This window comes from Bombina bombina, chromosome 2 (assembly GCF_027579735.1).
Source record: "Bombina bombina isolate aBomBom1 chromosome 2, aBomBom1.pri, whole genome shotgun sequence".
Lineage (NCBI taxonomy): Eukaryota > Metazoa > Chordata > Amphibia > Anura > Bombinatoridae > Bombina > Bombina bombina.
Genome location: NC_069500.1, coordinates 253,832,371 through 253,857,219, shown reverse-complemented (window position 1 = coordinate 253,857,219; position 24,849 = coordinate 253,832,371). Strand labels below are relative to the sequence as shown.

Sequence of the window (24,849 nt, the reverse complement as noted above, 5' to 3'; positions counted from 1 at the left end):
CTCTGTTTTGCCAAATTGTCATCACACGTATTTTAATCCTATGGCAGAAATATACTGTAGCCATCACAGAGAATAATATATAAGCATCCCTCTTCATTTCTAGCAATACCTATAGGACTGTGGATATCACATTGTTTTTAACATTGCAGGGTACAATTCTTCCTTATACACACCCTGCTTGCCTTAGGCGTAAACACATTGTACACACTGTATGCACAATCCGGCTTTTATATGGAGTATAGTATGTATGACCTACCGTGGGGATTGATATATATATATATATATATATATAAACTGTTCCATACTTAGCCTACCTATGTTCAAAACATATGCCCATGTAACAGGATGTTGTCTATATGTGATCTCCCTTTGAATCTTTGCTCTTAGCTAGCGTAATGGATAAAAGGCTGTTAGGATCGCACACTATTTGTTTTTTGGCTCGCAACAATGTTCCCATGAGGACGCGTTAACACACACGCGTACGTCATCAGGATATGCTAATTAGCCATACGCTAGGCTAAGGAGCACTACGGGCGCCGGAGCCGTTTCTTTTGGCGCCTGATATATTCTAAGGGCTAGATTTGCTAGTCCGATACGTTCCTCTCCACACAATATTTGGAGCCTGATCTGACATATAAATTGAACAGCACTTTGGATATGCTACACATTTGATTAGGTAGGTTGGATGATATCGATAAGAGATTGCTATGTACATGTTTCTTTCAAGTACGATCTGGCTTTAATAATCTGCAGAAACACCACCTTTATTAGGTTTTGAAGAGCCTGCATATCATATATTGTAGAATGGATTCATAATATAATGTGTTGGGACAATTGAGCAGTGTGGTTCTGATAGGATTTGATACATTTATATAACCCTTGTGACTAAATGTTATGTACTGCTTTATATGACAATGTGCTATATATGATTGTTTTTCTTACATCAATTATGACATGATTTAATATTTTTATGCCTCTGATCTAATGATTACACTAAGGTATGAATAGGGACACATAGATATCTATATTTACTTTTGTTTTTTTATTGATTGACATATGTATTGACTTATGCATTTATTTCACCATCTATACAGCTTTGAGGCCTATATGACTTTTTGGATTAGTAGTATGGTCACACTGAGGGGTATAGAGGTTATCACCATGACAACCCCAGTTTTGGCGCAATTCACAATTGATTTGGTAGTGGGTGGGGCTTAATGTGTTTATAAGTCACTGTGTTCAGTTGCATGTTTGTTCTGGTCTGAGGAAGGGGTCTGTGAACTCCGACACATTACCTAATAAAAAAGTATTTTGTGAAAACCCAGCGAGTGCAGTCCTATGGGGGGGGGGGGGGAGAGAGAGAGAGAGAGCGCGAGAGCGCGAAATTAATTAACATTAAAAAATTTTAATTTTTCAGCCTGGGGATCAAAGGTTTGTTGGTGCGATAGCAGGCAGGCTGATCCCTTTTCAGCCCCTCCTAAGCCAATTGTGAATTTCTTGACGGAACTTTTCTCTCAGGGGAAAGCTTAATTGCTCGATAAACGCTGTTCGTTCAGCTATTTTCGCAGGACTTCTGCCTTTGGATGGTACTATGGTGGGCAAACACCCGTTGGTGTGTTGTATTTTAAAGGCCATTCTTTTGAAATGTCCTCCTTTACCTCGATATTCTCAATTTTGGAACGTTTCTTCGGTCCTAAATATTCTCAGGTCTTGGCCTAATAATGAGTCTCTCTCCTTGAAACAACTGTCCGCGATATTGGCCATGCTTCTCTGCCTCGCCTCCTTTCGTAGGATCTCGGACATTCACGCTTTAGACTTAGAGGGTCTCACCTTTTCTCCGGAGGGTATCTCTTTTGTAGTCTCTCAGTGTACCAAAACCGCCTTGTCGTCCATATTCTATCCCTATTTCCCTGAGGACCCTAATCTGTGTTGTTCTTTGCCTTAAAGAATATTTGGGTAGAACCTCCCCTTCTCGCTCATCTCAGCAGGGTCAGATTTTAATTTCTTATGATCCCCTGTTTAAACCTGTTTCTTCTCCTATTCTGGCCAGATGGGTTTGTTGGCTCATGTCTTCGGCTGGCATTAATTTGTCTTTCAGGGCTCATTCGGTCAGAGGGGCGGCAGCTTCCAGAGTCCTTTTGTCGTGCAGTCAACTTCAAGATATTCTAAAAGCCGCAGACTGGGCCTCGGGTTCGACTTTTTCCCATTTTTATTTTAAACCTATTCCTCATGCAGCCAATGTTCTTACTTCTGTGCATTAAAAATGCAAAATATGAAGCCTCATGTCTTGCTGTAAAATTAGGATTATTATAGCCTTGGTGTATAAATAATCTAGATTTTATTAAAGGCACGAGGCAAATTTTTTTCCCTTTCCATTTTTCTCCCCTCCCTAAAAAAAACTAACAAAAAAAAAGGGAGGGTTGTTCTGTTTTATGTTTACTGCATGATTGAATGATTATCATAGGGAATAGTGGTTATCTGTATGTTTCTCTTTTATCTTTCAGTTTAATCATCTGGATAATTCATGTCCATGGTTTCTCTCTTCAGCTGTTATTTGACGGTGATCGTTGATGGTTCTGGTTATTTGTTCCTGTGTCTTTATCGCAGAAAAGAGGAAGTTGATATGATGTGTTGGAACCGTTATACTCTGTGTGCTGTACTGTTGCAACTTTTATGCAAATTTCTGTTCAGTTTTCTTTGCTGCTGTTTGGATTTCAGTAAAGACCTGAAGCAAAATATTCGCCTCCTGTCTTTATTAAAATCTAGATTATTTATACACCAAGGCTATAATAATCCTAATTTAATATCATGTGCTATCTGAATCATGAAAGTTACATTTTTTAATTTTATGTCCCTTTACCAATGTTCCTTTAAAACAAAACATGAGAACCTCACAAATTGCAATGCTATTTTCTAACAAAATGTTCATGCTGCAACAGTTAAATGTGTGGAATTTTGTATGGAGACTGGATTTTGTTTCTGACACAAAGAACCTTTTGTTAACAACAAATGCACGTTTGAAAATGAATGGATTGAAGATTTAATCATAGCAGCAATCAAACGATGGTGTTAGGTCTGTGAAACCTTTAATATATTGGCAAATGTAACATACATGCAAATATACATGCTACGGGTGATTGCAAGACAAACATCTCTTTGTGAATAATCTTGTATAACAACGCCATTACTTTAAAACAGAGCTTCCTGAATTTTTTCACCTGGGACCCCATTTTGCATTGGATAGTTTTTCAAGACCCGCAGTCCCCTATTATTATAATACTAGTCCTAAAGCCCGTTCACACGGGCCATTTTTTGCAGTACATTGGTCCCACCCCTTGCTCTCTCTCCCCTCACTCTCTTGCGCTCTCTCTCCCCCCTCTCTTTTGCGCTCTCTCTCCACCCCCTCACTTTTGCGCTCTCCCCCCCTTTTGCGCTCCCCCCCTTTTGCGCTCTCTCCCCTCCTCTCTTTTGCGCTCTCTCCCCCCCCCCCACACACACTCTTTTGCTCTCTCCCCCCTCTTTAGCTCTCTCTTACCCTCTTTAGCTCTTTCCCATCTCTTTTGCTCTCTCCCCCCCTCTCTATCTTTATATTCTCTCTCTCGGCCGTGTCCACTCACACCCGTCCACACCCACTTCCACCCACTGTCACCGTGCCGCAGCAGATCAGGTAGTCGTGCTGTCTCTACTGCGCATGACAGCTTCGGACAAACACACTTGGCCTTTTATACTATAGGATAGTTTAAACTAAACTCCTTGTCACACAATTATTTTGTTTTTTATTCATCAATATACCACACAAGTGATTATTAACTAAAATAAGTAAATTATACCTTTGTAGCCATTGCTAATCACTAACAGACTCTTTGTCTATCTCCATATAGGCCTCTCTCTGGAATGTGGCGGTGAACAACATCCACACATTTGAAGAGGTACAATGTGCCTGTATCACATTAAGCAAAATACAGAAGAAAAGTGAATCACTCATACAAACGTGTGCACACACACACTCATAGTAATCTTGTGTTGATCCCAAAAAACAATTAAGGGACCCCCTGCAGTCTTTTTTTCTCTCTCTCACTATAATGGCCATTTAAGGGCCAGTTTACAAGTGGAGTGCAATTTAAAGCTCACGCTTGAGCGTTAATTGCGCTAGGAGTACGATTTTTGTATTCGTATTATGAGTTGAAAGTAAACTGTTTTTGCTTTCGCACCGACTCAACGAGTGCAAGAATCCGAAGTTAGAATATTGCGTGCACGTTCATGTATTCCCCAATAGAAGTCAATGGAGAGACAAAAAAAAAAAAAAACTAACAACCTAACTCCCCACTCTTGGGCAAAAACGATCTCATGTTCTAATCTGCGCTAACCCAACATGAAAATATTAATATTTCACATTCCAGTGTTCTTCACATAACATAATATGGTCTATTTATTCATAAATACAAATTTCTACATATAGCCGATGGTATTTTGGTACATATATATATATATATATATATATATACACACATATCCATCTTTAGACATGTATATGTTGTATCTCAATGTTAAAGACCTTTGCCTACCTTTTTTTCTAACACCTGAGATCTCATATCTTTGAGCCATTTTAACTTTTTTTGGTGCAATATTTTTTGTGAATACATTTCATTAGAGAGTGTAACTTAATTTTTTAATGTATTTTTGATGTGTTTGGCCCCAAAGGAACAGCTATCCTCTAAAGACAGCATACGACACACAATACCCCTCACATGAAAACAGGGATTTCCCTTTTTGCTTTAGATAGCAGATGACACAGAAATATCATCTGTCTCTGTGGTGCATTTTACTGTGCTTTGGGCTTTAACATTGACCCCCCGCACCCCAAAATAAGCACTGCAATGGGCCAAGTTAACCCACTTTTAAAAGAGAGGTCACATGCCCAGGTTGCTATCCGCTGATCACTATGTTAAAAGACCTATAAGCAAATGGAACAACATCAGGGAGAGGAGTAGCCCCTAGGTTGCCTCCCACAATACAGAAACAAATTTAAAAAGAGATACTAAACCCACATTCGTTTCTTTCATAAATCAGATAATGCAATTTTAAGCAACTTTCTAATTTACTCCTATTATCAATTTTCTTTGTTCTCTTGTTATCTTCATTTGAAAAGCCAGAATGTAGCCTACTTATTGCACAGGTAAATATGTCATCCAGAATGAACGTTCTATTTGGAGTTGGGTTTCATTCACATCAAATCTATAAATACCTCCTGCTGTATACTCAATTCCTCGCTTTCCATCCACACAACTTAAGACCTAACAGAGTCTGCCTAGCACTTACAGTGAAGCCTGTCATGCAGGTTGCAGTAAACCAGCCACACCGGGCTTAATTTTAGGTGCAGCTGGGAGCAGCAGGTGGGTTAAGTGCCCTACAAGTCATCTTACCACTAGCAAGCGCTCAGATCACCAAGTTCCAGGCTGCCGCGTACTAATGTCGTTTAAGGGTTCTGGAGTTAATCGCTTATGTGCTGTCAGGTGTCTGTATGCCCATCGGGCTATTTTAAAAGAAAAAATACTGCCTGTCAGTTGCCCAGAACTTAAATGTCCTGGCCGTCGGACGAAACAAATCATAAGGGTTAAACATGAGTTACTAGAGTAACAGTTTTATAGTCTTTAACCCCTTGAGTGCTAACGACGGCTCTGAGCCGTCACAGGGTTTCCCACTCTGGTGCCAACGACGGCTCAGAGCCGTGGCTAGCACTGTCGCACCTTGAGGGAGATCTGGGGGCTCCCACCCGCTCTTACCCCAGCAATCGGGCCTGTATAGTGACAGGCATCGCCGGGGCTTCACGTTTTGCGTGGTGACGTCACGCGCAATGACATCACCGCGCAACTTTATTGAAGAAAAAAAAATGGACAGTATAGGGAAAGGGGACATGCTGCTTAGAAGTCTGTATCTGAAAGAAAAAGGAAAAAATAGTTAAAAATCCCTCAAATCAGCTCAGCACTCAGGTGGGAAAGTGCTTAGCACTCAAAGGGTTAATGTCCCTTTAATAGGAAACCCATTTGTTTTTCATTCAAAATTCAAATAGAGCATAAACTTAATAACTTTTCAATTGACTTCTACTATTAAATGTGCTTCATTCTCTTGGTATACTTTGTGAAGGAACAGCAGTGCACTGCTGGGAGCTAGCTGTACATATCTAGTGAGCCAATGGCAAGAGACAAATGTGTGTAGCCACCAATCGCCAGCTAGCTCCCAGAAAATGTACAGATTCTTTTTCAACAAAGGATAAAAAGAAAACTGAATTGAAGTGTCTGAATCATCCAAATTTAAATGTTGACTTCCCTATCCTTTTAAGTATTTGATTTTAGAGTAAACATATCAGTAGCAGTTTTTATCTATCCTAGTGTCAGGTACATACATTGGGTAAACCAAGAGTGGTTTGTTTTGATCGGTTTTCAAGCTCTATTTTCAAGGAAAGGATCTATGCTTGCCAAGTGAAATAAAATAATTTCTCCAGATCTCTTTATCTCTAACATTCATTCTAAATATTAAAAGCAAGAAGAAGATTTTAAATAAAAATGAGATTTGGTTTTTTAATTAACTTTAATTGCGGCCCCATGTGGGACGCAGAGCAGCACACTGCCTGGTTATATTGTGAGTTACGAGTATCAGAACAGTTTATTAGCTCAGTCTTCTTTGCTGCAGAATATAAGTCTTGTTCTTAAAAGGTCAGTCGACATAAAAACAACTTTGCTGTAATAGATCTATTGCATCTCTAAATATTACCAAATCACTAGATACTCCATTAGCATCCGAATGTGAAAGGTAGCCACCACGTGCGGCGTCCAGATTTTTTCGGAGGTGAATTTCTCCTTGTAAAAGTGCCACACACCAAGATCTAGATTAGCACAGATCTTAATGTGTTTCACACAAAGAAATCAGTCTCCAAAAAAAGAGCCGTATACCGTGAGAAGCCACCTTATTCCGCACTTGAATACTACATATCTACAAATCAAATTGTGAAATGCTTATTCTACCTTTCAAATGGCCACTGAACAACCCTTTGTTCTCTGCTTTTTTACTACAATCATTAGCGAGCAGTTCAGCCAATCAGAAGTTTCAACCAAATACAAGCAAATTTTAAAAAGTGTCTTAAAGGAACAGTAAAGTCATAATTAGACATAGCATACAATTTTAAACAACTTTCCAACTTACTTTTATTATTTAATTTGCTTCTTTCTCTTGTTATCCGTTGCTGAAAGATTTATCTAAGAAAGCTCAGGAGCAGCAAAGAACCTAGGTTCTAGCTGCCGATTGGTGGCTGTATATATATATATATATACACATATACACACACATACACATATATACACATATACCGATTGTCATTGGCTCAACCATGTGTTTATTTAGAAACAAGTAGTGCATTTCTGGAAAGTTGTTAAAATTGTATGTTCTAAAAAAAAGTTGGGTTTTGTGACGGATACCCCGGCTACCCCGACTGGGTATCTCTACCAAACGGGTCCTGCTTCCTCCCTGCCGACTGCAGCTATGTAGCTGGCAAGTGACCACAGCCTGTAGCCACCCCTGATGCCCGACAGCACCAGTATTCAGGGTCCCACCCTGTGGCAGACTCCGGCTACCCAGACTAAATAGCTCTGCCAGAGGGTCCCTCCTCTGCCTGGAACAGGCTGCTATGTAACCCAGGAAAGTGATTTTAGCTGGAGCCCACCCAAATAACTAGACATACTAGAATTTAGGTGAAACAGGAACTGAGTTTATTGGGACAAACACACATCTTTTATACACGCACACACATCTTGATAAAACAGGGAGACAATGCCACAGTTTTCCCGCCCCTCCAGACTGCGCCTCCATAGCAACCACATTCCCACAGAATCCCAGGACACATTGGTGACGGTTTTGGGGTGATCCCGGGGCAGCGGCGGCACTTCTTGTCATTTGAAAGATCTCGGTCCCCAGATGCCGCGGTCCAAAAATCGGCGTGATTCGTTATTGGGGACCAGAGATAAAGCCCGATGAAGTTATGGGGGTAGGGGTGTCCAAAACCCCAGTTCCCAAAGCAGCTTCCCTCCGGTAATTCCCCCACCTCTTGTACTCTCTAGGAGATACTAATCCCCAAAAGAGCGGAGCTCTGGGGCACATGGTTGCTGGAGCGACCAGGGGTAAAGTTAGCGGGTGTCCTTCTGTCCTGTGGCCGACCGGGAGTTCCAGGAGCCCGGACAGCCTGAGAGGAGTTAGGCGGGTGTCTGTTGTGAGGCGGCCGACCGGGAGTTCCAGGAGCCTGGACAGCCTTAGAGGAGTTAGGCGGGTGTCTGTTGTGAGGCGGCCGACCGGGAGTTCCAGGAGCCCAGCCAGCCTAGGAGGGTTTTCCAGGTCATATACCAGCTCTTCTCTAAACAAGCTTGGAACACAAAACCATGCAAACAAAAGCTTCCAGAGATTGTGGTTGCTCTGAGGAGCCCAAAACCAAACCACTGATAGACAACAGGGGTGAGGTTGTAGGTGGGTGGGGGTAGCCTTAGCTGTCTGGTATCCGGGACATCTCCCCCGGAGAAAATATTAATATGACACTGTGTACAGTGTTTTGTTTTTTAAAACAATTAATCGAAAAAATAATCGACCAACTAATCGATTATGAAAATAATCGTTAGATGCAGCCCTATCTTGGTATTCTTGGATGAAGGAGCAGCAATGCACTACAGGGGACGGCTTGCTCATGAGATGTGTTCAGCTAGCTCTCAGTAGTAAGTTGCTGCTCCTTCAACAACAAAAAAACATAAGAATATAGCAACTTTGATAATAAACATAAATTGGAATTTTGTTCAAAATTGTATCCTCTGTATCATGAAAGAAAAAAAAATTGGGTTTCATGTTATTTCAAGTCAAGACCGTACATCAGTTGTATTAAGATAGTTTTTTAGGTTGTGTTGAAGAGGTTAAGACAGAGAGTATGGATAAGAAATCTAAATTGCAGGGTGTGGTTACCTAATTAACGGTTTCACTGCTGGGCCCCACACAAAACTGGCCTTAGAGAGAACACTGATGGACACTAAACATTTTGAGATTGTAATAAAAAAAAATGTTTAATCATGATAAATAAAACAACTGTGCAATACGTTTTATTATTTATTCTGGCCCCATTTCTTGCAAGTCTGAAAATATTACCAATTCTAAGAGCGGACACTCAGGCTTCACAAATCTAACAATGCACCATATCTGTACCCAATTGGCCTTTGGTGGGTGGAATTGTCTTTTAAAAAACAATTCCAGCAATCTACATGATAATGTATTTTTAACATTTTCAAAGTTACCCAGTATGCCAGCTTATTTGAAGACTGGAGAGATATTGGACTTACAAGGCGTTTACTGTCCTTAAACATAACTTTACAGAGTAAGAGCTAATGTTGGGCTTTCCAAACAGGATAGCATATGATAAATAAGATGAGTTGATTATAAGACAGGCAGCAGAACCGAGGATAAATTAATTAGAGTGATATTGCTGCAGTATGAGAAGGAATTTTTTTTTTTCTCATTGGCATAAAAATGTCATAGTTTTTCATGCTTAAAGGGATACTAAACCCAATTTTTTTTCTTTTGTGATTCAGATAGAACCTGGGTTGTGTTTGCTGATTGGATGGCTAAATGCAGGCACCAAACAGCAAGCCCTATCCAAGGTACTGGACAAAAAATAGGCCGACTGTAAAGCTTTCATTCCTGCCTTTTCAAATAGAGATAGCAAGAGAACGGAGAAAATCTGATAATAGGAGTAAATTTAAAAGTTGCTTAAAATTGCATGCTTTCTCTGAATCATGAAAGAAACATTTTGGGTTTACTGTCCCTTTAAGGGGACAGTCTAGTCAAAATTAAACTTTCATGATTCAGATAGGGCATGCAGTTTTAAACAACTTTCCACTTTACTTTTAGCATCAAATTTGCTTTGTTCTCTTGGTATTCTTTGCTGAAAGCTAAACCTAGGTAGGCTCAAATACTAATATCTAAGCCCTTAAAAGATGCCTCTTATCTGAATGCATTTTGACAGTGTTTCACAGCTAAAGGGCGCTAGTTCATGTGTGCCATATAGATAACATTATGTTCACTCTCATTGAGTTATTTATGCGTCAGCGCTGATTGGTTAAAATGCAAGTCTGTCAAAAGAACATAAATAAGGAGGTAGTCTGCAGATGCTTAAAGGGATACTAACCCCAAATTTTTTTCTTTCATGATTCAGATAGAGCATGCAATTTTAAGCAACTTTCTAATTTACTCCTATTATCCATTTTTCTTTGTTCTCATGTTATCTTGATTTGAAAAAGCAGTAATGAAAGGTTAGGAGCCAGCCCATTTTTAGTTCAGCGCCTGGGTAGCACTTGCTAATTGGTTTGCTACATTTAGCCACAAATCAGCAAGTGCTACCCAGATGCTGAACAAAAAATGGGCTGGCTCTAAAGCTTACAGTACTGCTTTTTCAAATCAAGATAGCATGAGAACAAAGAAAAATTGATAATAGGAGTAAATTAGAAAGTTGCTTAAAATCTCATGCTCTATCTGAATCATGAAAGAAAAAAAATTGGGTTTAGTATCCCTTTAAATACAAGGTAATCACAGAGGTATATTAATACCATATTAGTTATGCAAAACTGGGAAATGGTTAATAAAAGGGATTATCTATCTTTTTAAACAATAAAAAAATCTGAGGTAGACTGTCCCTTTAAAAGGTTACATTTTAATAAATACCTCTCTTACATCTGAAATAAGGGATTTCAAATTTATTTTTGAACCTTTGTAGCCGTTTGAGATATGTTTCACAAAAATCTGTTGCCAATTATATAATTAAATGATAGTTTTAAATCCATGTACCATTCGTGGCAACTGTACAATGCATTCTAGATTTTAGTTTTATTTTAGGTTTAAAGTGTTTGTATTAAAATAATGAAAATGACTTGAAATCGGTCTGGTTTGGCAGGAGTACAAAACTGTAAATGTTATGAATCAGTTAAAGGCACATAAAGGTCACTGAAAAGCACTTGCATGTGGTGCAGATTATAATAATATTTGGGGTTTTACTTATATATTTATTTTTAATGAGTCAAAAGTATGGCTAAGTGATTCAAATTGTGGTGCAAAAATACTGCTATGTCTCTAACTAGGTTTCAAGCTTTTTTAAAATTGAGCTCTCTGGAAGTCAGTTGGATTACAATAGTTCCATATAATGAAGTCCCTAACTTTTTTTTTTTTTTTAGAAATGTATTCAAAAAAACTTTAATATGTTTTATATTATTCCCTACAGCAGAGGAGCAGTATAACAAATATAGAGAGAATAGGTGAAATTAAGTTTTATTTTTATGTTTCCAAAAAATTGATTAATTAAAAGGGACAGTCTAGGCCAAAATAAACTTTCATGATTCAGATAGGGCATGTAATTTTAAACTATTTTCCAATTTACTTTTATCACCAATTTTGCTTTGTTCTCTTGGTATTCTTAGTTGAAAGCTTAACCTATGAGGTTAATATGCTAATTTCTTAGACCTTGAAGGCCACCTCTTTTCAGAATGCATTTTAACAGTTTTTCACCACTAGAGGATGTTAGTTCATGTGTTTCATATAGATAACACTGTGCTCATGCACGTGAAGTTATCTGGGAGCAGGCACTGATTGGCTAAACTGCAAGTCTGTTAAAAGAACTGAAATAAAGGGGCAGTTTGCAGAGGCTTAGATACAAGATAATCACAGAGTTTAAAAGTATATTAATATAATTGTGTTTGTTATGCAAAACTGGGGAATGGGTAATAAAGGGATTATCTATCTTTTAAAAAAATAAAAATTCTAGGGTAGACTGTCCCTTTAAAGTGAGGTTTAATTATGATGATAGTTAAAAACATATCTTCCTGTCCCTTTAAAGGGGCAGTATACACCAATTTTCATGTAATAGACACTACTATAAAGAATATGCAAAGATACTGATCTAAAAATCCAGTATAAAACCGTTTAAAAACTTACTTAGAAGCTCCCAGTTTAGCTCTGTTGAAAGGGTTAACTGAAACACCCACTGAAAGTGTTTCTATAGACACTCCCCCTTCCTCTGCATATGAAAAGACCCTTTACACAAAACAGGAGCAAGCTGGAGTAGATATACAGTACCTCAGTATTCTCCTAAAACTTTGGGGCTTGGTTAGGAGTCTGAAAATCAGAGCAATGTTATTTAAAAATTAAGCAAAACTAAAAAAAAAAAAAAAAAAGCAAAAGCTATATAAATTGATCTACAAAACATTTATGCAAAGAAAAATCTAGCGTATAATGTCCCTTTAAGCCATTCATCTTTTAGTGTAGACCATATGCAAAAGGCCAATGCATGGAAGTTATAACCAGGGTCGGCTCCAAGGGGGGGGGCAATGCCCGCCCAAATGGAATGCTGTACCCCCTCAAAAAATAATTTTGTTCAGGGTAACTTCTATTTAATCTGCCCCGATTCTGATATCGAGAAATGCTGTTCTGTTTGTACTATTGATACCCACATTAAAGATGTTCATCCATAAGCTGTTTTTTTTCATTCTATCCTAAAGAACCACACTTCCCAATAGCCCATGCGCTTTACGCACGCACAGAGCTGTTTCCCCGCAGTCCTACCTCTGGTTGCCGCAAGGGCCTGTGGGCCGGTGTATGGTTGTTTAGTGGTATAGTGGTGTAGCGGGTGTGAGTGGTAGCCCCCATTCTAGCAAGCCCGGACATGGAGGCGCTTATCCCTATTATCAACAAGCTACAGGATGTCTTTAACCCCTTAACGACCACCGACGTATGGGGTACGTCCTGCAAAAAAATGCAGTTAATGACCAAGGACGTACCCCGTACGTCGTTGGTCTTTGAAAGCAGTGGAAGCGATCCTGATCACTTCCAACTGCTTTCATGTTATAGCAGTGATGCCTCGATATTGAGGCATCCTGCTATAACATTTTTTAGCCGTCCGATGCAGAGAGAGCCACCCTGTGGCCCTCTCTGCATCGGCCATCAATGGCTATGTTCGTTGGTGGGTGGGAGCTGATCCAGGGAGGCGGGTGGGTGGCCATCGGTGGGAAGGGGGGCGGGATCGAGTGTGCGCGCGTGCACGTGAGCATGTGTGCGCGCGCGGGAGTGGGAACCCTACACTATGGAACAACAAGTAAGGTGGTACTTGGTGGGAGAGAGGGTGGGAACATTATACATTTTAACGATCTGGGAGGGGGGGCAGCTACACTACAGAAAATAGTAGTTTTAAAATAATAAAATAAAAAATTTGATAAAAAACATTTGATTTCAAACTGGGTACTGGCAGACAGCTGCCAGTACCGAATATGGCGCATAATAAGGCAGAGAGGGGGGTTAGAGAGCTGTTTGGGGGGGGATCCTACAGAGCAGCATTATTATTTATTTATTTTTTTTAAATCCCCAAAAAACTCTTATTTTAGTACTGGCAGACTTACTGCCAGTACTTAAGATGGTGGGGACAATTGTGGGGTGGGGGAGGGAAGAGAGCTGTTTGGGAGGGATCAGGGGGTGTGATGTGTCATGTGGGAGGTTGATACCTACACTAAAGCTAAAATTAACCCTACAAGCTCCCTACAAACTCCCTAATTAACCCCTTCAATGCTGGGCATTATACACGTGTGGTGCGCAGTGGCATTTAGCGGCCTTCTAATTACCAAAAAGCAAAGCCAAAGCCATATATGTCTGCTATTTCTGAACAAAGGGGATCCCAGAGAAGCTTTTACAACAATTTATGCCATAATTGCACAAGCTGTTTGTAAATAATTTCAGTGAGAAACCTAAAATTGTGAAAAATGTAACGCTTTTTTTTATTTGTTCGCATTTGGCGGTGAAATGGTGGCATGAAATATACCAAAATGGACCTAGATCAATACTTTGGGTTGTCTACTACATTATACTAAAGCTAAAATTAACCCTACAAGCTCCCTAATTAACCCCTTCAATACTGGGCATAATACACGTGTGGTGCGCAGTGGCATTTAGCGGCCTTCTAAATACCGAAAAGCAATTCCAAAGCCATATATGTCTGCTATTTCTGACAAAGGGGATCCCAGAGAAGCATTTACAACCATTTATGCCATAATTGCACAAGTTGTTTGTAAATAATTTCAGTGAGAAACCTAAAGTTTGTGAAACAATTTGTGAAAAAGTGAACAATTTTTTTTATTTGATCGCATTTGGTAGTGAGATGGTTGCATGAAATATACTAAAATGGGCCTAGATCAATACTTTGGGATGTCTTCTAAAAAAAAATATATACATGTCAAGGGATATTCAGGTATTCCTGAAAGATATCAGTGTCCCAATGTAACTAGCGCTAATTTTGAAAAAAAGTGGTTTGGAAATAGCAAAGTGCTACTTGTATTTATTTCCCTATAACTTGCAAAAAAAAGCAAACAACATGTAAACATTGGGTATTTCTAAACTCAGGACAAAATTTAGAAACTATTTAGCATGGGTGTTTTTTGGTGGTTGTAGATGTGTAACAGATTTTGGGGTTCAAAGTTAGAAAAAGTGTGTTTTTTTCCATTTTTTCCTAATATTTTATAATTTTTTTATAGTAAATTATAAGATATGATGAAAATAATGGTATCTTTAGAAAGTCCATTTAATGGCGAGAAAAACGGTATATAATATGTGTGGGTACAGTAAATGATTAAGAGGAAAATTACAGCTAAACACAAACACTACAGAAATGTAAAAATAGCCTTGGTCCCAAACGGACAGAAAATGGAAAAGTGCTGTGGTCCTTAACCCCTTAACAACTGAGGACGTGCAGGGTACGTCCTCTAAAGGATGTCAGTTAACGACCAAGGACGTACCCTGCACGTCCTCAGTCTGGAAAGCAGCTGGAAGCGATCCTGCTCGCTTCCAGCTGCTTTCCGGTTATTGCAGTGATGCCTCAACATCGAGGCATCCTGCAATAACACTTTCTGGCCATCCGATGCAGAGAGAGCCACTCTGTGGCCCTCTCTGCACCGGACATCGATGGCCGGTATCGTTGGTGGGTGGGAGCCGACTTGGGAGGCGGGTGGGCGGCCATCGGTGAGATCTGGAAGGTGGAGGGGGGGCCCGGATCGGGGGCGGAGCCTTCGGGGGCGCGCACGTGCACGGGGGGTGGCGGGCGGGCGCGTGCACGGGGCGGGAGCGGGTGGGAACCGCTACACTACAGAAAAAAAAGTTAAAAGTAAAATGTCAAATAAAATTAAATACACTTATTTTTTCAAAAGCATCTAAGGGATCTGGAAGGGGTGGGGGGTTGGTATTGGGGGGGGGGAAGCTACACTACAGAAAAGGGACATTTTTTTAATAAAAAAAAAAGCATATTATTCACTAAAATGGGTACTGGCAGACAGCTGCCAGTACCCAAGATGGCGCACATTAAGTCAGAGGGGGAGGGTTAGAGAGCTGTTTGGTGGGGGATCAGTGAGGTTGGGGGCTAAGGGGGATCCTACACAGAAGCATATGTAAATATGCACACAAAAAAATGCACAAAAAAGCCCACATTTTCCTTTTATTTTAGTACTGGCAGAGTTTCTGCCAGTACTTAAGATGGCGGGGACATTTGTGGGGTAGGGGAGGGAAGAGAGATGTTTGGGAGGGATCAGGGGGTCTGATGTTTCAGGTGGGAGGCTGATCTTTACACTAAAGCTAAAATTAACCCTGCAAGCTCCCTACAAGCTACCTAATTAACCCCTTCAATGCTAGCCATAATACACGTGTGATGCGCAGCGCCATTTAGCAGCATTCTAATTACCAAAAAGCAACGCCAAAGTCATATATGTCTGCTATTTATGAACAAAGGGGATCCCAGAGAAGCATTTACAACCATTTGTGCCATAATTGCACAAGCTGTTTGTAAATGATTTCAGTGAGAAACCTAAAATTGTGAAAAATGTAATGTTTTTTTTAATTTGGATCGCATTTGGCGGTGAAATGGTGGCATGAAATATACCAAAATGGGCCTAGATCAATACTTGAGGTTGTCTACTACACTAAAGCTAAAATTAACCCTAGAAGCTCCCTAATTAACCCCTTCACTGCTGGGCATAATACACGTGTGGTGCGCAGTGGCATTTAGCGGCCTTCTAATTACCAAAAAGCAATGCCAAAGCCATATATGTCTAATATTTCTGAACAAAGGGGATCCCAGAGAATAATTTACAACCATTTATGCCATAATTGCACAAGCAGTTTGTAAATAATTTCAGTGAGAAACTGAAAGTTTGTGAAAAAATTTGTGAAAAAGTGAACGATTTTTTGTATTTGATCGCATTTGGCGGTGAAATGGTGGCATGAAATATACCAAAATGGGCCTAGATCAATACTTTGGGATGTCTTCTAAAAAAAAATATATACATGTCAATGGATATTCAGGGATTCCTGAAAGATATCAGTGTCCCAATGTAACTAGCGCTAATTTTGAAAAAATGTATTTATGGCCCTATAAGTTACAAAAAAAAGCAAAGAACATGTTAACATTTGGTATTTCTAAACTCAGGACAAAATTTAGAAACTATTTAGCATGGGTGTTTTTTGGTGGTTGTAGATATGTAACAGATTTTGGGGTTCAAAGTTAGAAAAAGTGTGTTTTTTTTCCATGTTTCCTCATATTTTATAATTTTTTTTATAGTAAATGATAAGATATGATGAAAATAATGGTATTTTTAGAAAGTCCATTTAATCGCGAGAAAAACGGTATATAATATGTGTGGGTACAGTAAGTGAGGAAGAGGAAAATTTCAGCTAAACACAAACACCGCAGAAATGTAAAAATAGCCTTGGTCCCAAACGGACAGAAAATGGAAAAGTGCTCTGGTCACTAAGGGGTTAAGGGGTTAAAGGGATACTGAACCCAAATTTTTTTCTTTCATTATTCAGATAGAGCATGGAATTTAAAGCAACCTTCTAATTTACTCCTATTATCAATTTTTCTTCGTTCTCTTGCAATCTTTATTTTAAAAGCAGGAATGTAAATCTTAGCAGCCAACCCATTTTAGGTTCAGCACCATGGATAGCACTTGCTTATCGGAGGCTTACTTTTACCCACCAATAAGCAAGCATAACCCAGGTTCTCAACCAAAAATGGGCTGGCTCCTATGCATCACGTTTCTGCTTTTTAAGTAAAGATAGCAAGAGAACAAAGGAAATTTGATAATAGGAGTAAACTAGAAAGTTGCTTAAAATTGTATGCTCTGTCTAAATCATGAAATAAAAAATTTGGGTTGTGTCCCTTTAACACTGTGGGAGCTGACGTTATTCAGCTGCCCCAGATTGCAGTGGTGGACACACAGGTGAGAGACCCTGGGTATGTGTGTGACATTATAAGGAACACCGGGCGCAGTGTGTGACAGGAGGAGGGAAGTACCGGGGAGGGACTGTGTCACTTTGGGTATTTACATGGCTGCCATGATGAAATATGCTTCTTATCTGTGCCACTGGCTATCGCTAAATGTGTGTGTGACTAGTAACCCTGTGCACACACACCAGAAGCACAACACCATGTGCACAATCACTCACCCTATGCACAACATTTTATTTTGTGTTTTCGGAGTTACATGTAGTATTTAAGCTTGGAGGCTGAGACTTAGTACAAGTATTTGTGAATGTAAAATAACAATGAGATAAGTCTAGTTTTATGTTCCATATACTAAAAAATAAACAATTTAGCTTTTATGGTTGCGGAGTAACTCACTATATCCACCAACAGAGCAGAACAAACTGGTTTTATCAACTAGTGAGTATTCTTTCCCCAGCGTTTCCACATTCAGTTTAAACAGCTTTATATTAACCTTTTTATTAAAAATAAAATAAATAAATCGGTTTAAATAGTGCTCTTTAATAGGACTGATTTTTTTTTTTTGCATTTTTATATCTTTTTCATTTAGGGCATCCTACACCTGTACACTTCCACAAAGTAACTTTGGCTAAATATTTTAAAGGAAATGTAATAATTTGCCTTTGAATTAAACATACCAGCCCTGTTTGTAGTCTTTACTAGTAGCAGGGTTACCTTGTTCTGTATATCCTGTAAATGTTTATCTCTAAAGAGTCATATCCTGTCCTACCCAGCAGTATCAATATATAAATAAAATACGCCTGCTTACACAGTAGGTGGGATTACTCAGTCTTTGAAGTTGGATTGTCATACTGACTAAATAAGAGAATATAGGTTATTGATTAGGGCCATTAAGGTGTCTGTAGTGTCTGATGTGCTGCGTCATACGCAATAATGCTAATATGCCACCTGCAGGATGCCAGAATGGCTTCCAAATAATGACAATAGACGACAAAGAGAAAAGTTGTGCAGACTCAATTATTCCCATCTCCTCTACAAAATATTCCTTTAATACTGGCATTGGCTATAAATTTAATATCAAGATGGCTACACTTTCCTGCAGAATATGTAGGTCTGCTCTTATTTTGACTCTCATATATACTTTGTAAATGCATGGCCCCCTTGTGAAAAAAAAAATGCCCCCCCCCCCCACTGTTATAACAGTACATGATTAAGGAACATTAGGCTTAAAACATTACCTGTTTTGTTCCTGGGCCCAATGAAAAAGTAAGGGTCATTATTTTATTTCTAAGGCTGGATATGCTATAAAAAAAAAGCACCATATGATTGCTTGTTGCTCTTCTATACATGGGGAAGAAACATTTTGAGCATAAAAAACTATAAAACAAGATCCTTATTTTAACCTCAGCAATTGGCATCAATCCTGCATTTTTTCACAAGAATGTAATTGCTGCCACCGGATGAGAAAACCATTCATTTTCACACCGAAATAATTTGATATTAAAAAAAAATCCCAAAACATGACTATTGCGATTGTTCTGTATTGAAGTATAGAATCTAAACTTACACTCGATTTTGTTACAAAAAAAAAAGGGTAAACAATTAACCATATGTGCATTTTTAGCTTCTCCACAATATTAAAAATAAATATTTTAAAATAACAGGATACAGTTATATTTTTTTTGGACCAAGCACAAAACAAACTGTGTTAATCAGGCATTTTGAGCAAATGTTTGCAAGTTCACATATCTGGGTATTTAACTGCAGAGGCTGCATCTTTGGCCTTTATGTAGAGCAAATAATGTACATAGTATAGCAGTGCATGAAAGTATGGTGCAAGTAACAAGCCTTTTATTTTAATAGGTTTGCTTTTTCTCCTTTTACAAACTTGGCTTTTCTTCTAAAACATATTTTACGAAGGCAAACACCTTGGCTCCAGGTTCTTCTACTGATTACACACTAGAAAAACCAGCCCCTGTAAAATGTAAGCTGAATATTCTGTAGGACTGTTCAATGCCGCCCCGCCCCCCCCCCCCCCCCCCAGCTCAATGACATAAGCAACACCACAGGCAACGTCTATCACAATTTGGCAGTCAAAAACATTGTACCACCATGTAAACTCAAAAATCCTGAAGCACAAGTTGCTTTAATTACATGCAAATTAATTTATCCTTTGTATTATTTATAAAAATTAGAGTTCGGTAAATGTTTCTTATCTAATTCTTTTACTGTGTCAATGAAATAATACTAGTGATTTCAAGCCTTTCATTTTATTTGCAACATTTTTAGCAAACATAAAAAATAAAAATCACGGATTACCCTGAACACAATATAATAAAACATATTATTATTATTATTGAGACTCTGCTACTTTTAAAGGGCCATTATACACTCATTTTTTTCTTTGCATAAATGTTTTGTAGATGATCTATTTATAAAGCCCATAAAGTTGTTTTTTTTTTTTTTTAAAAAAACTGTATAATTTTGCTTATTTTTAAATAACATTGCTCTGATTTTCAGACTCCTAACCAAGCCCCAAAGTTTTATTTGAATACCGTCAGCTACCTTCTCCAGCTTGCTCCTGTTTGTGTAAAGGGTCTTTTCATATGCAAAAGAAGGGGGAGGGGGAGTGTCTTATTTCCCACTTGCAGTGGGCTTTCCAACTAAGCTAAACTGAAAGCTTCTAAGTACGTTTTTAAACCATTTTATACTGGATTTTTATATCAGTATCTGTGCATCTTATTCTTTATAGTAGTGTCTATTACATGCAGTTATATGAAAATGAGTGTATACTGTCCCTTTAAGTATGGAGACTGCTTCTAGAAAGAAGTACAAATATTTTTCTTTATGGCAATAAAAGCAGAAATCTGGAAAGTCATTATGCTACAAAGAGGTAGCAGCATATTGTTTATAGGCTCATCAGGCTGCCATGTGCCAGCATTATCTGCTGAATCATTAGGCTGCGATGTCCAGTTTCATGACTCACATTGAGCATAACATCCAGACCAGCCAGCAGACAATAGGATTATACAAAAGATTTAAAACCCTCAGGCATGGTTTAAAGCAGTGTTTTTCAACCAGTGTGCCGTGAGAGATCATCAGGTGTGCCATGGCAGACTGACAACAGTGTGACATATTTTTTAAACTTTGCTTGTTTTTTACTCCCAGTGCAGGGGTAGTTTGTAGGAGGCATGGCATAACAGCACAATACATACGGTATGTGTGTGTTTGTGTGTATGTGTATATATATATATATATATATATATATATATATATATATATATATATATATATATATATGCTGTATTAGGCTACAATGTGTGATTTTTTTTTTAAATTTTGGGATGGTGGTGTGCCACAGGATTTTTTAATGTAAAAAAGTGTGCCACGGCAAAAAAAAGGTTAAAAATCACTGGTTTAAAGAACAGGTCTTACTTTAAATAGTCAACTCAAAATATTGTATTGTTTAAAAAGATAGATAATCCCTTTATTACCCATTCCCCAGGTTAGCATCACCAACATCGTTATATTAATATATTTTTTACCTCTGTGATTACCTTGAATTTAAGCATCTTCTGACAGCCCCCTGATCACCTGACTTTTTATGTATTATCTATTGACTTGCATTTTATCCAATAAGTGCAGTGTCTGCCACAACCCACGTGCATTAGCACAATGTCATCTATATGGCTCACATGAACTAGCATGCCCCTGTTGTGAAAAGCTAATAAAAAAAGCATGTGATAAGAGTCTCTGTATTGGCTTAGAAACAGGCAGAAATTTAGAGGTTATAAAGTATATTAATATAACAATGTTGGTTGTGAAAAGGTAGGGAATGGTTAGTAAAGACATTATCTATCTTTTTAAACAATAACAATTTTGGTGTTGACTGTTCCTTTAAATGCCTGGGCACCAGAGACAGCATACATGCCAGTATATCAAATTCACTTTCAGCACATTTTTTGCAGGTGGCATAGTATAGATCTGTCCTTGAAGACATCAGCCATAATATTGCAGCTCTGTAACACAATTCAAATAAGAAAATAATGCTGTGATATTAATAGGCACAGTGCTGCACTGAACTTTATTCAATCTTATGTCAATTGCTATGACAGAAAGAACATCAGATGATGCTAGGCCCATACAATATTGCAGAAAAGTGAAAGCACCAACCTAAGATTAAAAATGTGTTATTTATTGACACAATTTACATTGTCTGATACAAACGATTGCTAAAAAACTAAAAACAATAAACAGTAAAAATGAATTCCAAATCAATGTGAGAGAATGCAGTGGAACATTATTTAGCACAATTAACTGTACGACAAACGGTTTATATTTACAGTTTTAGCCAAAGGCCATATACAGTAACTGCACCCACGGTAACAACGCACTTTAATAAAGTACAGTACATAAACATTTACACATTTTCATTTTAATATTATAGTCCCAAAAGAGGTTTTATTATCCCAGATACGTTTATAGTGAAACCGTTGTACGAGCCCAGTAATCTATTATATTGACAAGAGCACCATATATTTATATTTATATTTATGTACTTTTATAACATTCACAAGGCGATAAACTGGTCAAATTGTAAAGGATTCAGTGAAAAGAACAGTAGGAGGGATGGTCATTTGTTAAAGCTTACAGCCCACAACTGCAGTGCAATTAGCATTGTATAGCTAGAAGAATGTGCAGTGCAAACACATACACGATATATATATAACAATAAGTATTATTTGATTGATGAATAGGTGCCTGTATACGCGATAAACTTCTCCATTTAAAATATCGCAGTTCCGTTTACATTTTCATGTATGTCCCGCTTACCTTCTTGTCTTTCCTGATTCCATGCTGCCAGTGCAATAGCTTAGTGTGTAGGAAGCCGAACCTTTACTGCTATTGGCTGACAGGTTTGCAGCAGGGACTTGTAGTTCAAATCGTAAAACAGTGAGACGTGAAAGCGGAGATAGGCAGAAAAAAACTACAGACCCCAACATGCAAAGCCAGAGAGAAATTGCGGAATTAATGTAACTCCTTCAGCGCCACGCATGTGCTGGCATTTCACTGTGTTTTGTTCTTTTCTGTCAGATATTTTATCACCATACATTGTGATTTCAAAATATTTGTAAACATTATCCAGATTAACGTGTCTTTACTTGATATTTTAATAACATGCATTCAAATTGTGCACATTATTTTTAATAACTCAAGCATGTAATTTGTTTTTATTTCTTTCATGTAATTGGCAAGAGTCCATGAGCTAGTGACGTATGGGATATACAATCCTACCAGGTGGGGCAAAGTTTCCCAAACCTCAAAATGCCTATAAATACACCCCCCACCTAGGGTTGCCACCTTTTGCCCAGAAAATTCCTGGACACTTTTTAAGTGGGCGTGGAGAGGGTGTGGTTTGGGGCGTGGTGTGGGCGTGGCTTGGGCGTGGCTTCTTGCGACCATTAAATTCTTTATGAAATAATTTTTTTTATATATACACTCACATATATATATATATATATATATATATACATATATACACATAATTAAGCCCCCACAAAAAAATGACCAGCAGACACTATACCATTCTCTGTTGTGATGATACAATTTTTAAAATGTTGGCTTGCAGTTAGAAACTTGAGTGTTATAGTGATCACTAATCACTATAACACTCAATTTAATGATTTAATAGTATTAATATACACATACAACACAATTTCATATATCAAATAGTCTTTATTGGTTATATGTTACTTAAGAAAAATATCTCTTGTATAATACAAGAGATATTTTTCTTAAGTAATATATAACCAATAAAGACTATTTGATATATGAAATTGTGTTGCTTGTATGTGTATATTAATGCTATTAAATCATTAAATTGAGTGTTATAGTGGTTAGTGATCACTATAATACTCAATTTTTTAACTGCAAACCAACATTTTAAAAATGGTATCATATATGTATTAGTTAAAGGGTAAGTTTTTAAATACAATAAAGAAAATAACAAAGAAAAAGGCAAGCACTGCGGCAGACCATTTCCCATATGTCCCAGACATTGTCCCTCTATCTCAGACAGGGCTGTCAACGTGTGTAAGACACTGTCCGTCCCTCTGTCTCAGGCAGGGCTTAGTGTCACCGTATGTCACAGGCAAGAATAAAACAAATGTATATTTGGCTTCTCACACAGACAGTATAATGTACCTCAGATTAATACGATTTAGCTCAGCTTCTCCTTTTGCGCCGATATTTTCAATCACATTCACAAGTCCCGCCCAACACCCTCTGACATCATAAGTTTGCGTATCAAGCCTCGTTTCAAGCAACTGCTTATACACAGCAACCAATAGGAGATGGTATGCAATACGCATGCGTCGAACAGTCCCTTAGGTAAAACAAAAAGCGAAAAAAGAACTGGAAGTTGAAGTGTGTCATGTGACTTCACCACCAGTGCTGTCATTTGTACATCTGTACTATTGTGTTATTGCCCTGGCGGCTCCAGCCGCCTACGTTTTTAAAATACAATCTACAGCGTTGTTGTGTGCGACAGGGGAAATGGGCAGACCGGGGCATTGGAGCCTAGTTCCGGGACACGGGACATACAGTCCCAGACCGGGACTGTCCCGGTGATACCGGGGCAGGTGGCAACCCTACCCCCACCACACCCACAATTCAGTTTTACAAACTTTGCCTCCTATGGAGGTGGTGAAGTAAGTTTGTGCTAGATTTCTATGTTGATATGCGCTTCTCAGCGTGCTGAAGCCCGGTTTTCCTCTCAGAGTGCAGTGAATGTCAGAGGGAATGAAGGGAGTATTGCCTATTGAATGCAATGGTCATCCTAACGGGGATCTATTTCATAGGTTCTCTGTTGTCGGTCGTAGAGATTCATCTCCTACCTCCCTTTTCAGATCAACGATATACTCTTATATACCATTACCTCTACTGATTTTCGTTTCAGTACTGGTTTGGCTGTCTACTTTATGTAGATGAGTGTCTTTTGGTAAGTATGTTTTCTTTTATTTAAGACACTCTCAGCTATGGTTTGGCACTTTATATGTAAAGTTCTAAATATATGTTTTGTAATTATATTTGCCATGATTCAGGTTAATCGGTATATTTCCTTCTTACAGACTGTCAGTTTCATTTTTGGGAAATGCATATGAAAAAATTATTTCTTACCTGAAATTTTTCAAATTGACTTTCTTTTCTAAATTGCGGGCTGTTAGGCTCGCGGGAGCGCATAATGCTATAATTTATTGCGTCATTTTTGGCGCAAGACTTTTTTGGTGCAAGAATTACGTTTGTTGACGTTATGACGTCATTTCCGGCGTCTTAGTTGGCGCTGAGAGTTTTCAAGTAGTTACGTCATCTATGACGCTCGTGTTTTTTGCAGTTGTGGGCGTCATACTTGGCGCCAGATTTTTGACATTATTTAAGTCATTATTTCTTTTTGCTTCTGGTTTCCAGAGGCTTATTCTGTTTGCATTTTTTCCCATTCCTGAAACTGTCATATAAGGAAATTG

General features: G+C 38.4%; 1 protein-coding gene across 1 annotated transcript in view; it reads right to left on the bottom strand.

Annotated features, from left to right (window-relative positions):
- PPIP5K2 (diphosphoinositol pentakisphosphate kinase 2) overlaps window positions 1-22,242 on the bottom strand; it is a 466,186-nt gene extending 443,944 nt beyond the window's left edge. Inside the window, 1 exon segment of the mRNA XM_053701522.1 lies at window positions 22,160-22,242. The gene's annotated coding sequence lies outside the window, so the exon portion shown is untranslated.
- Between the last annotated feature and the right edge of the window lie 2,607 nt (window positions 22,243-24,849).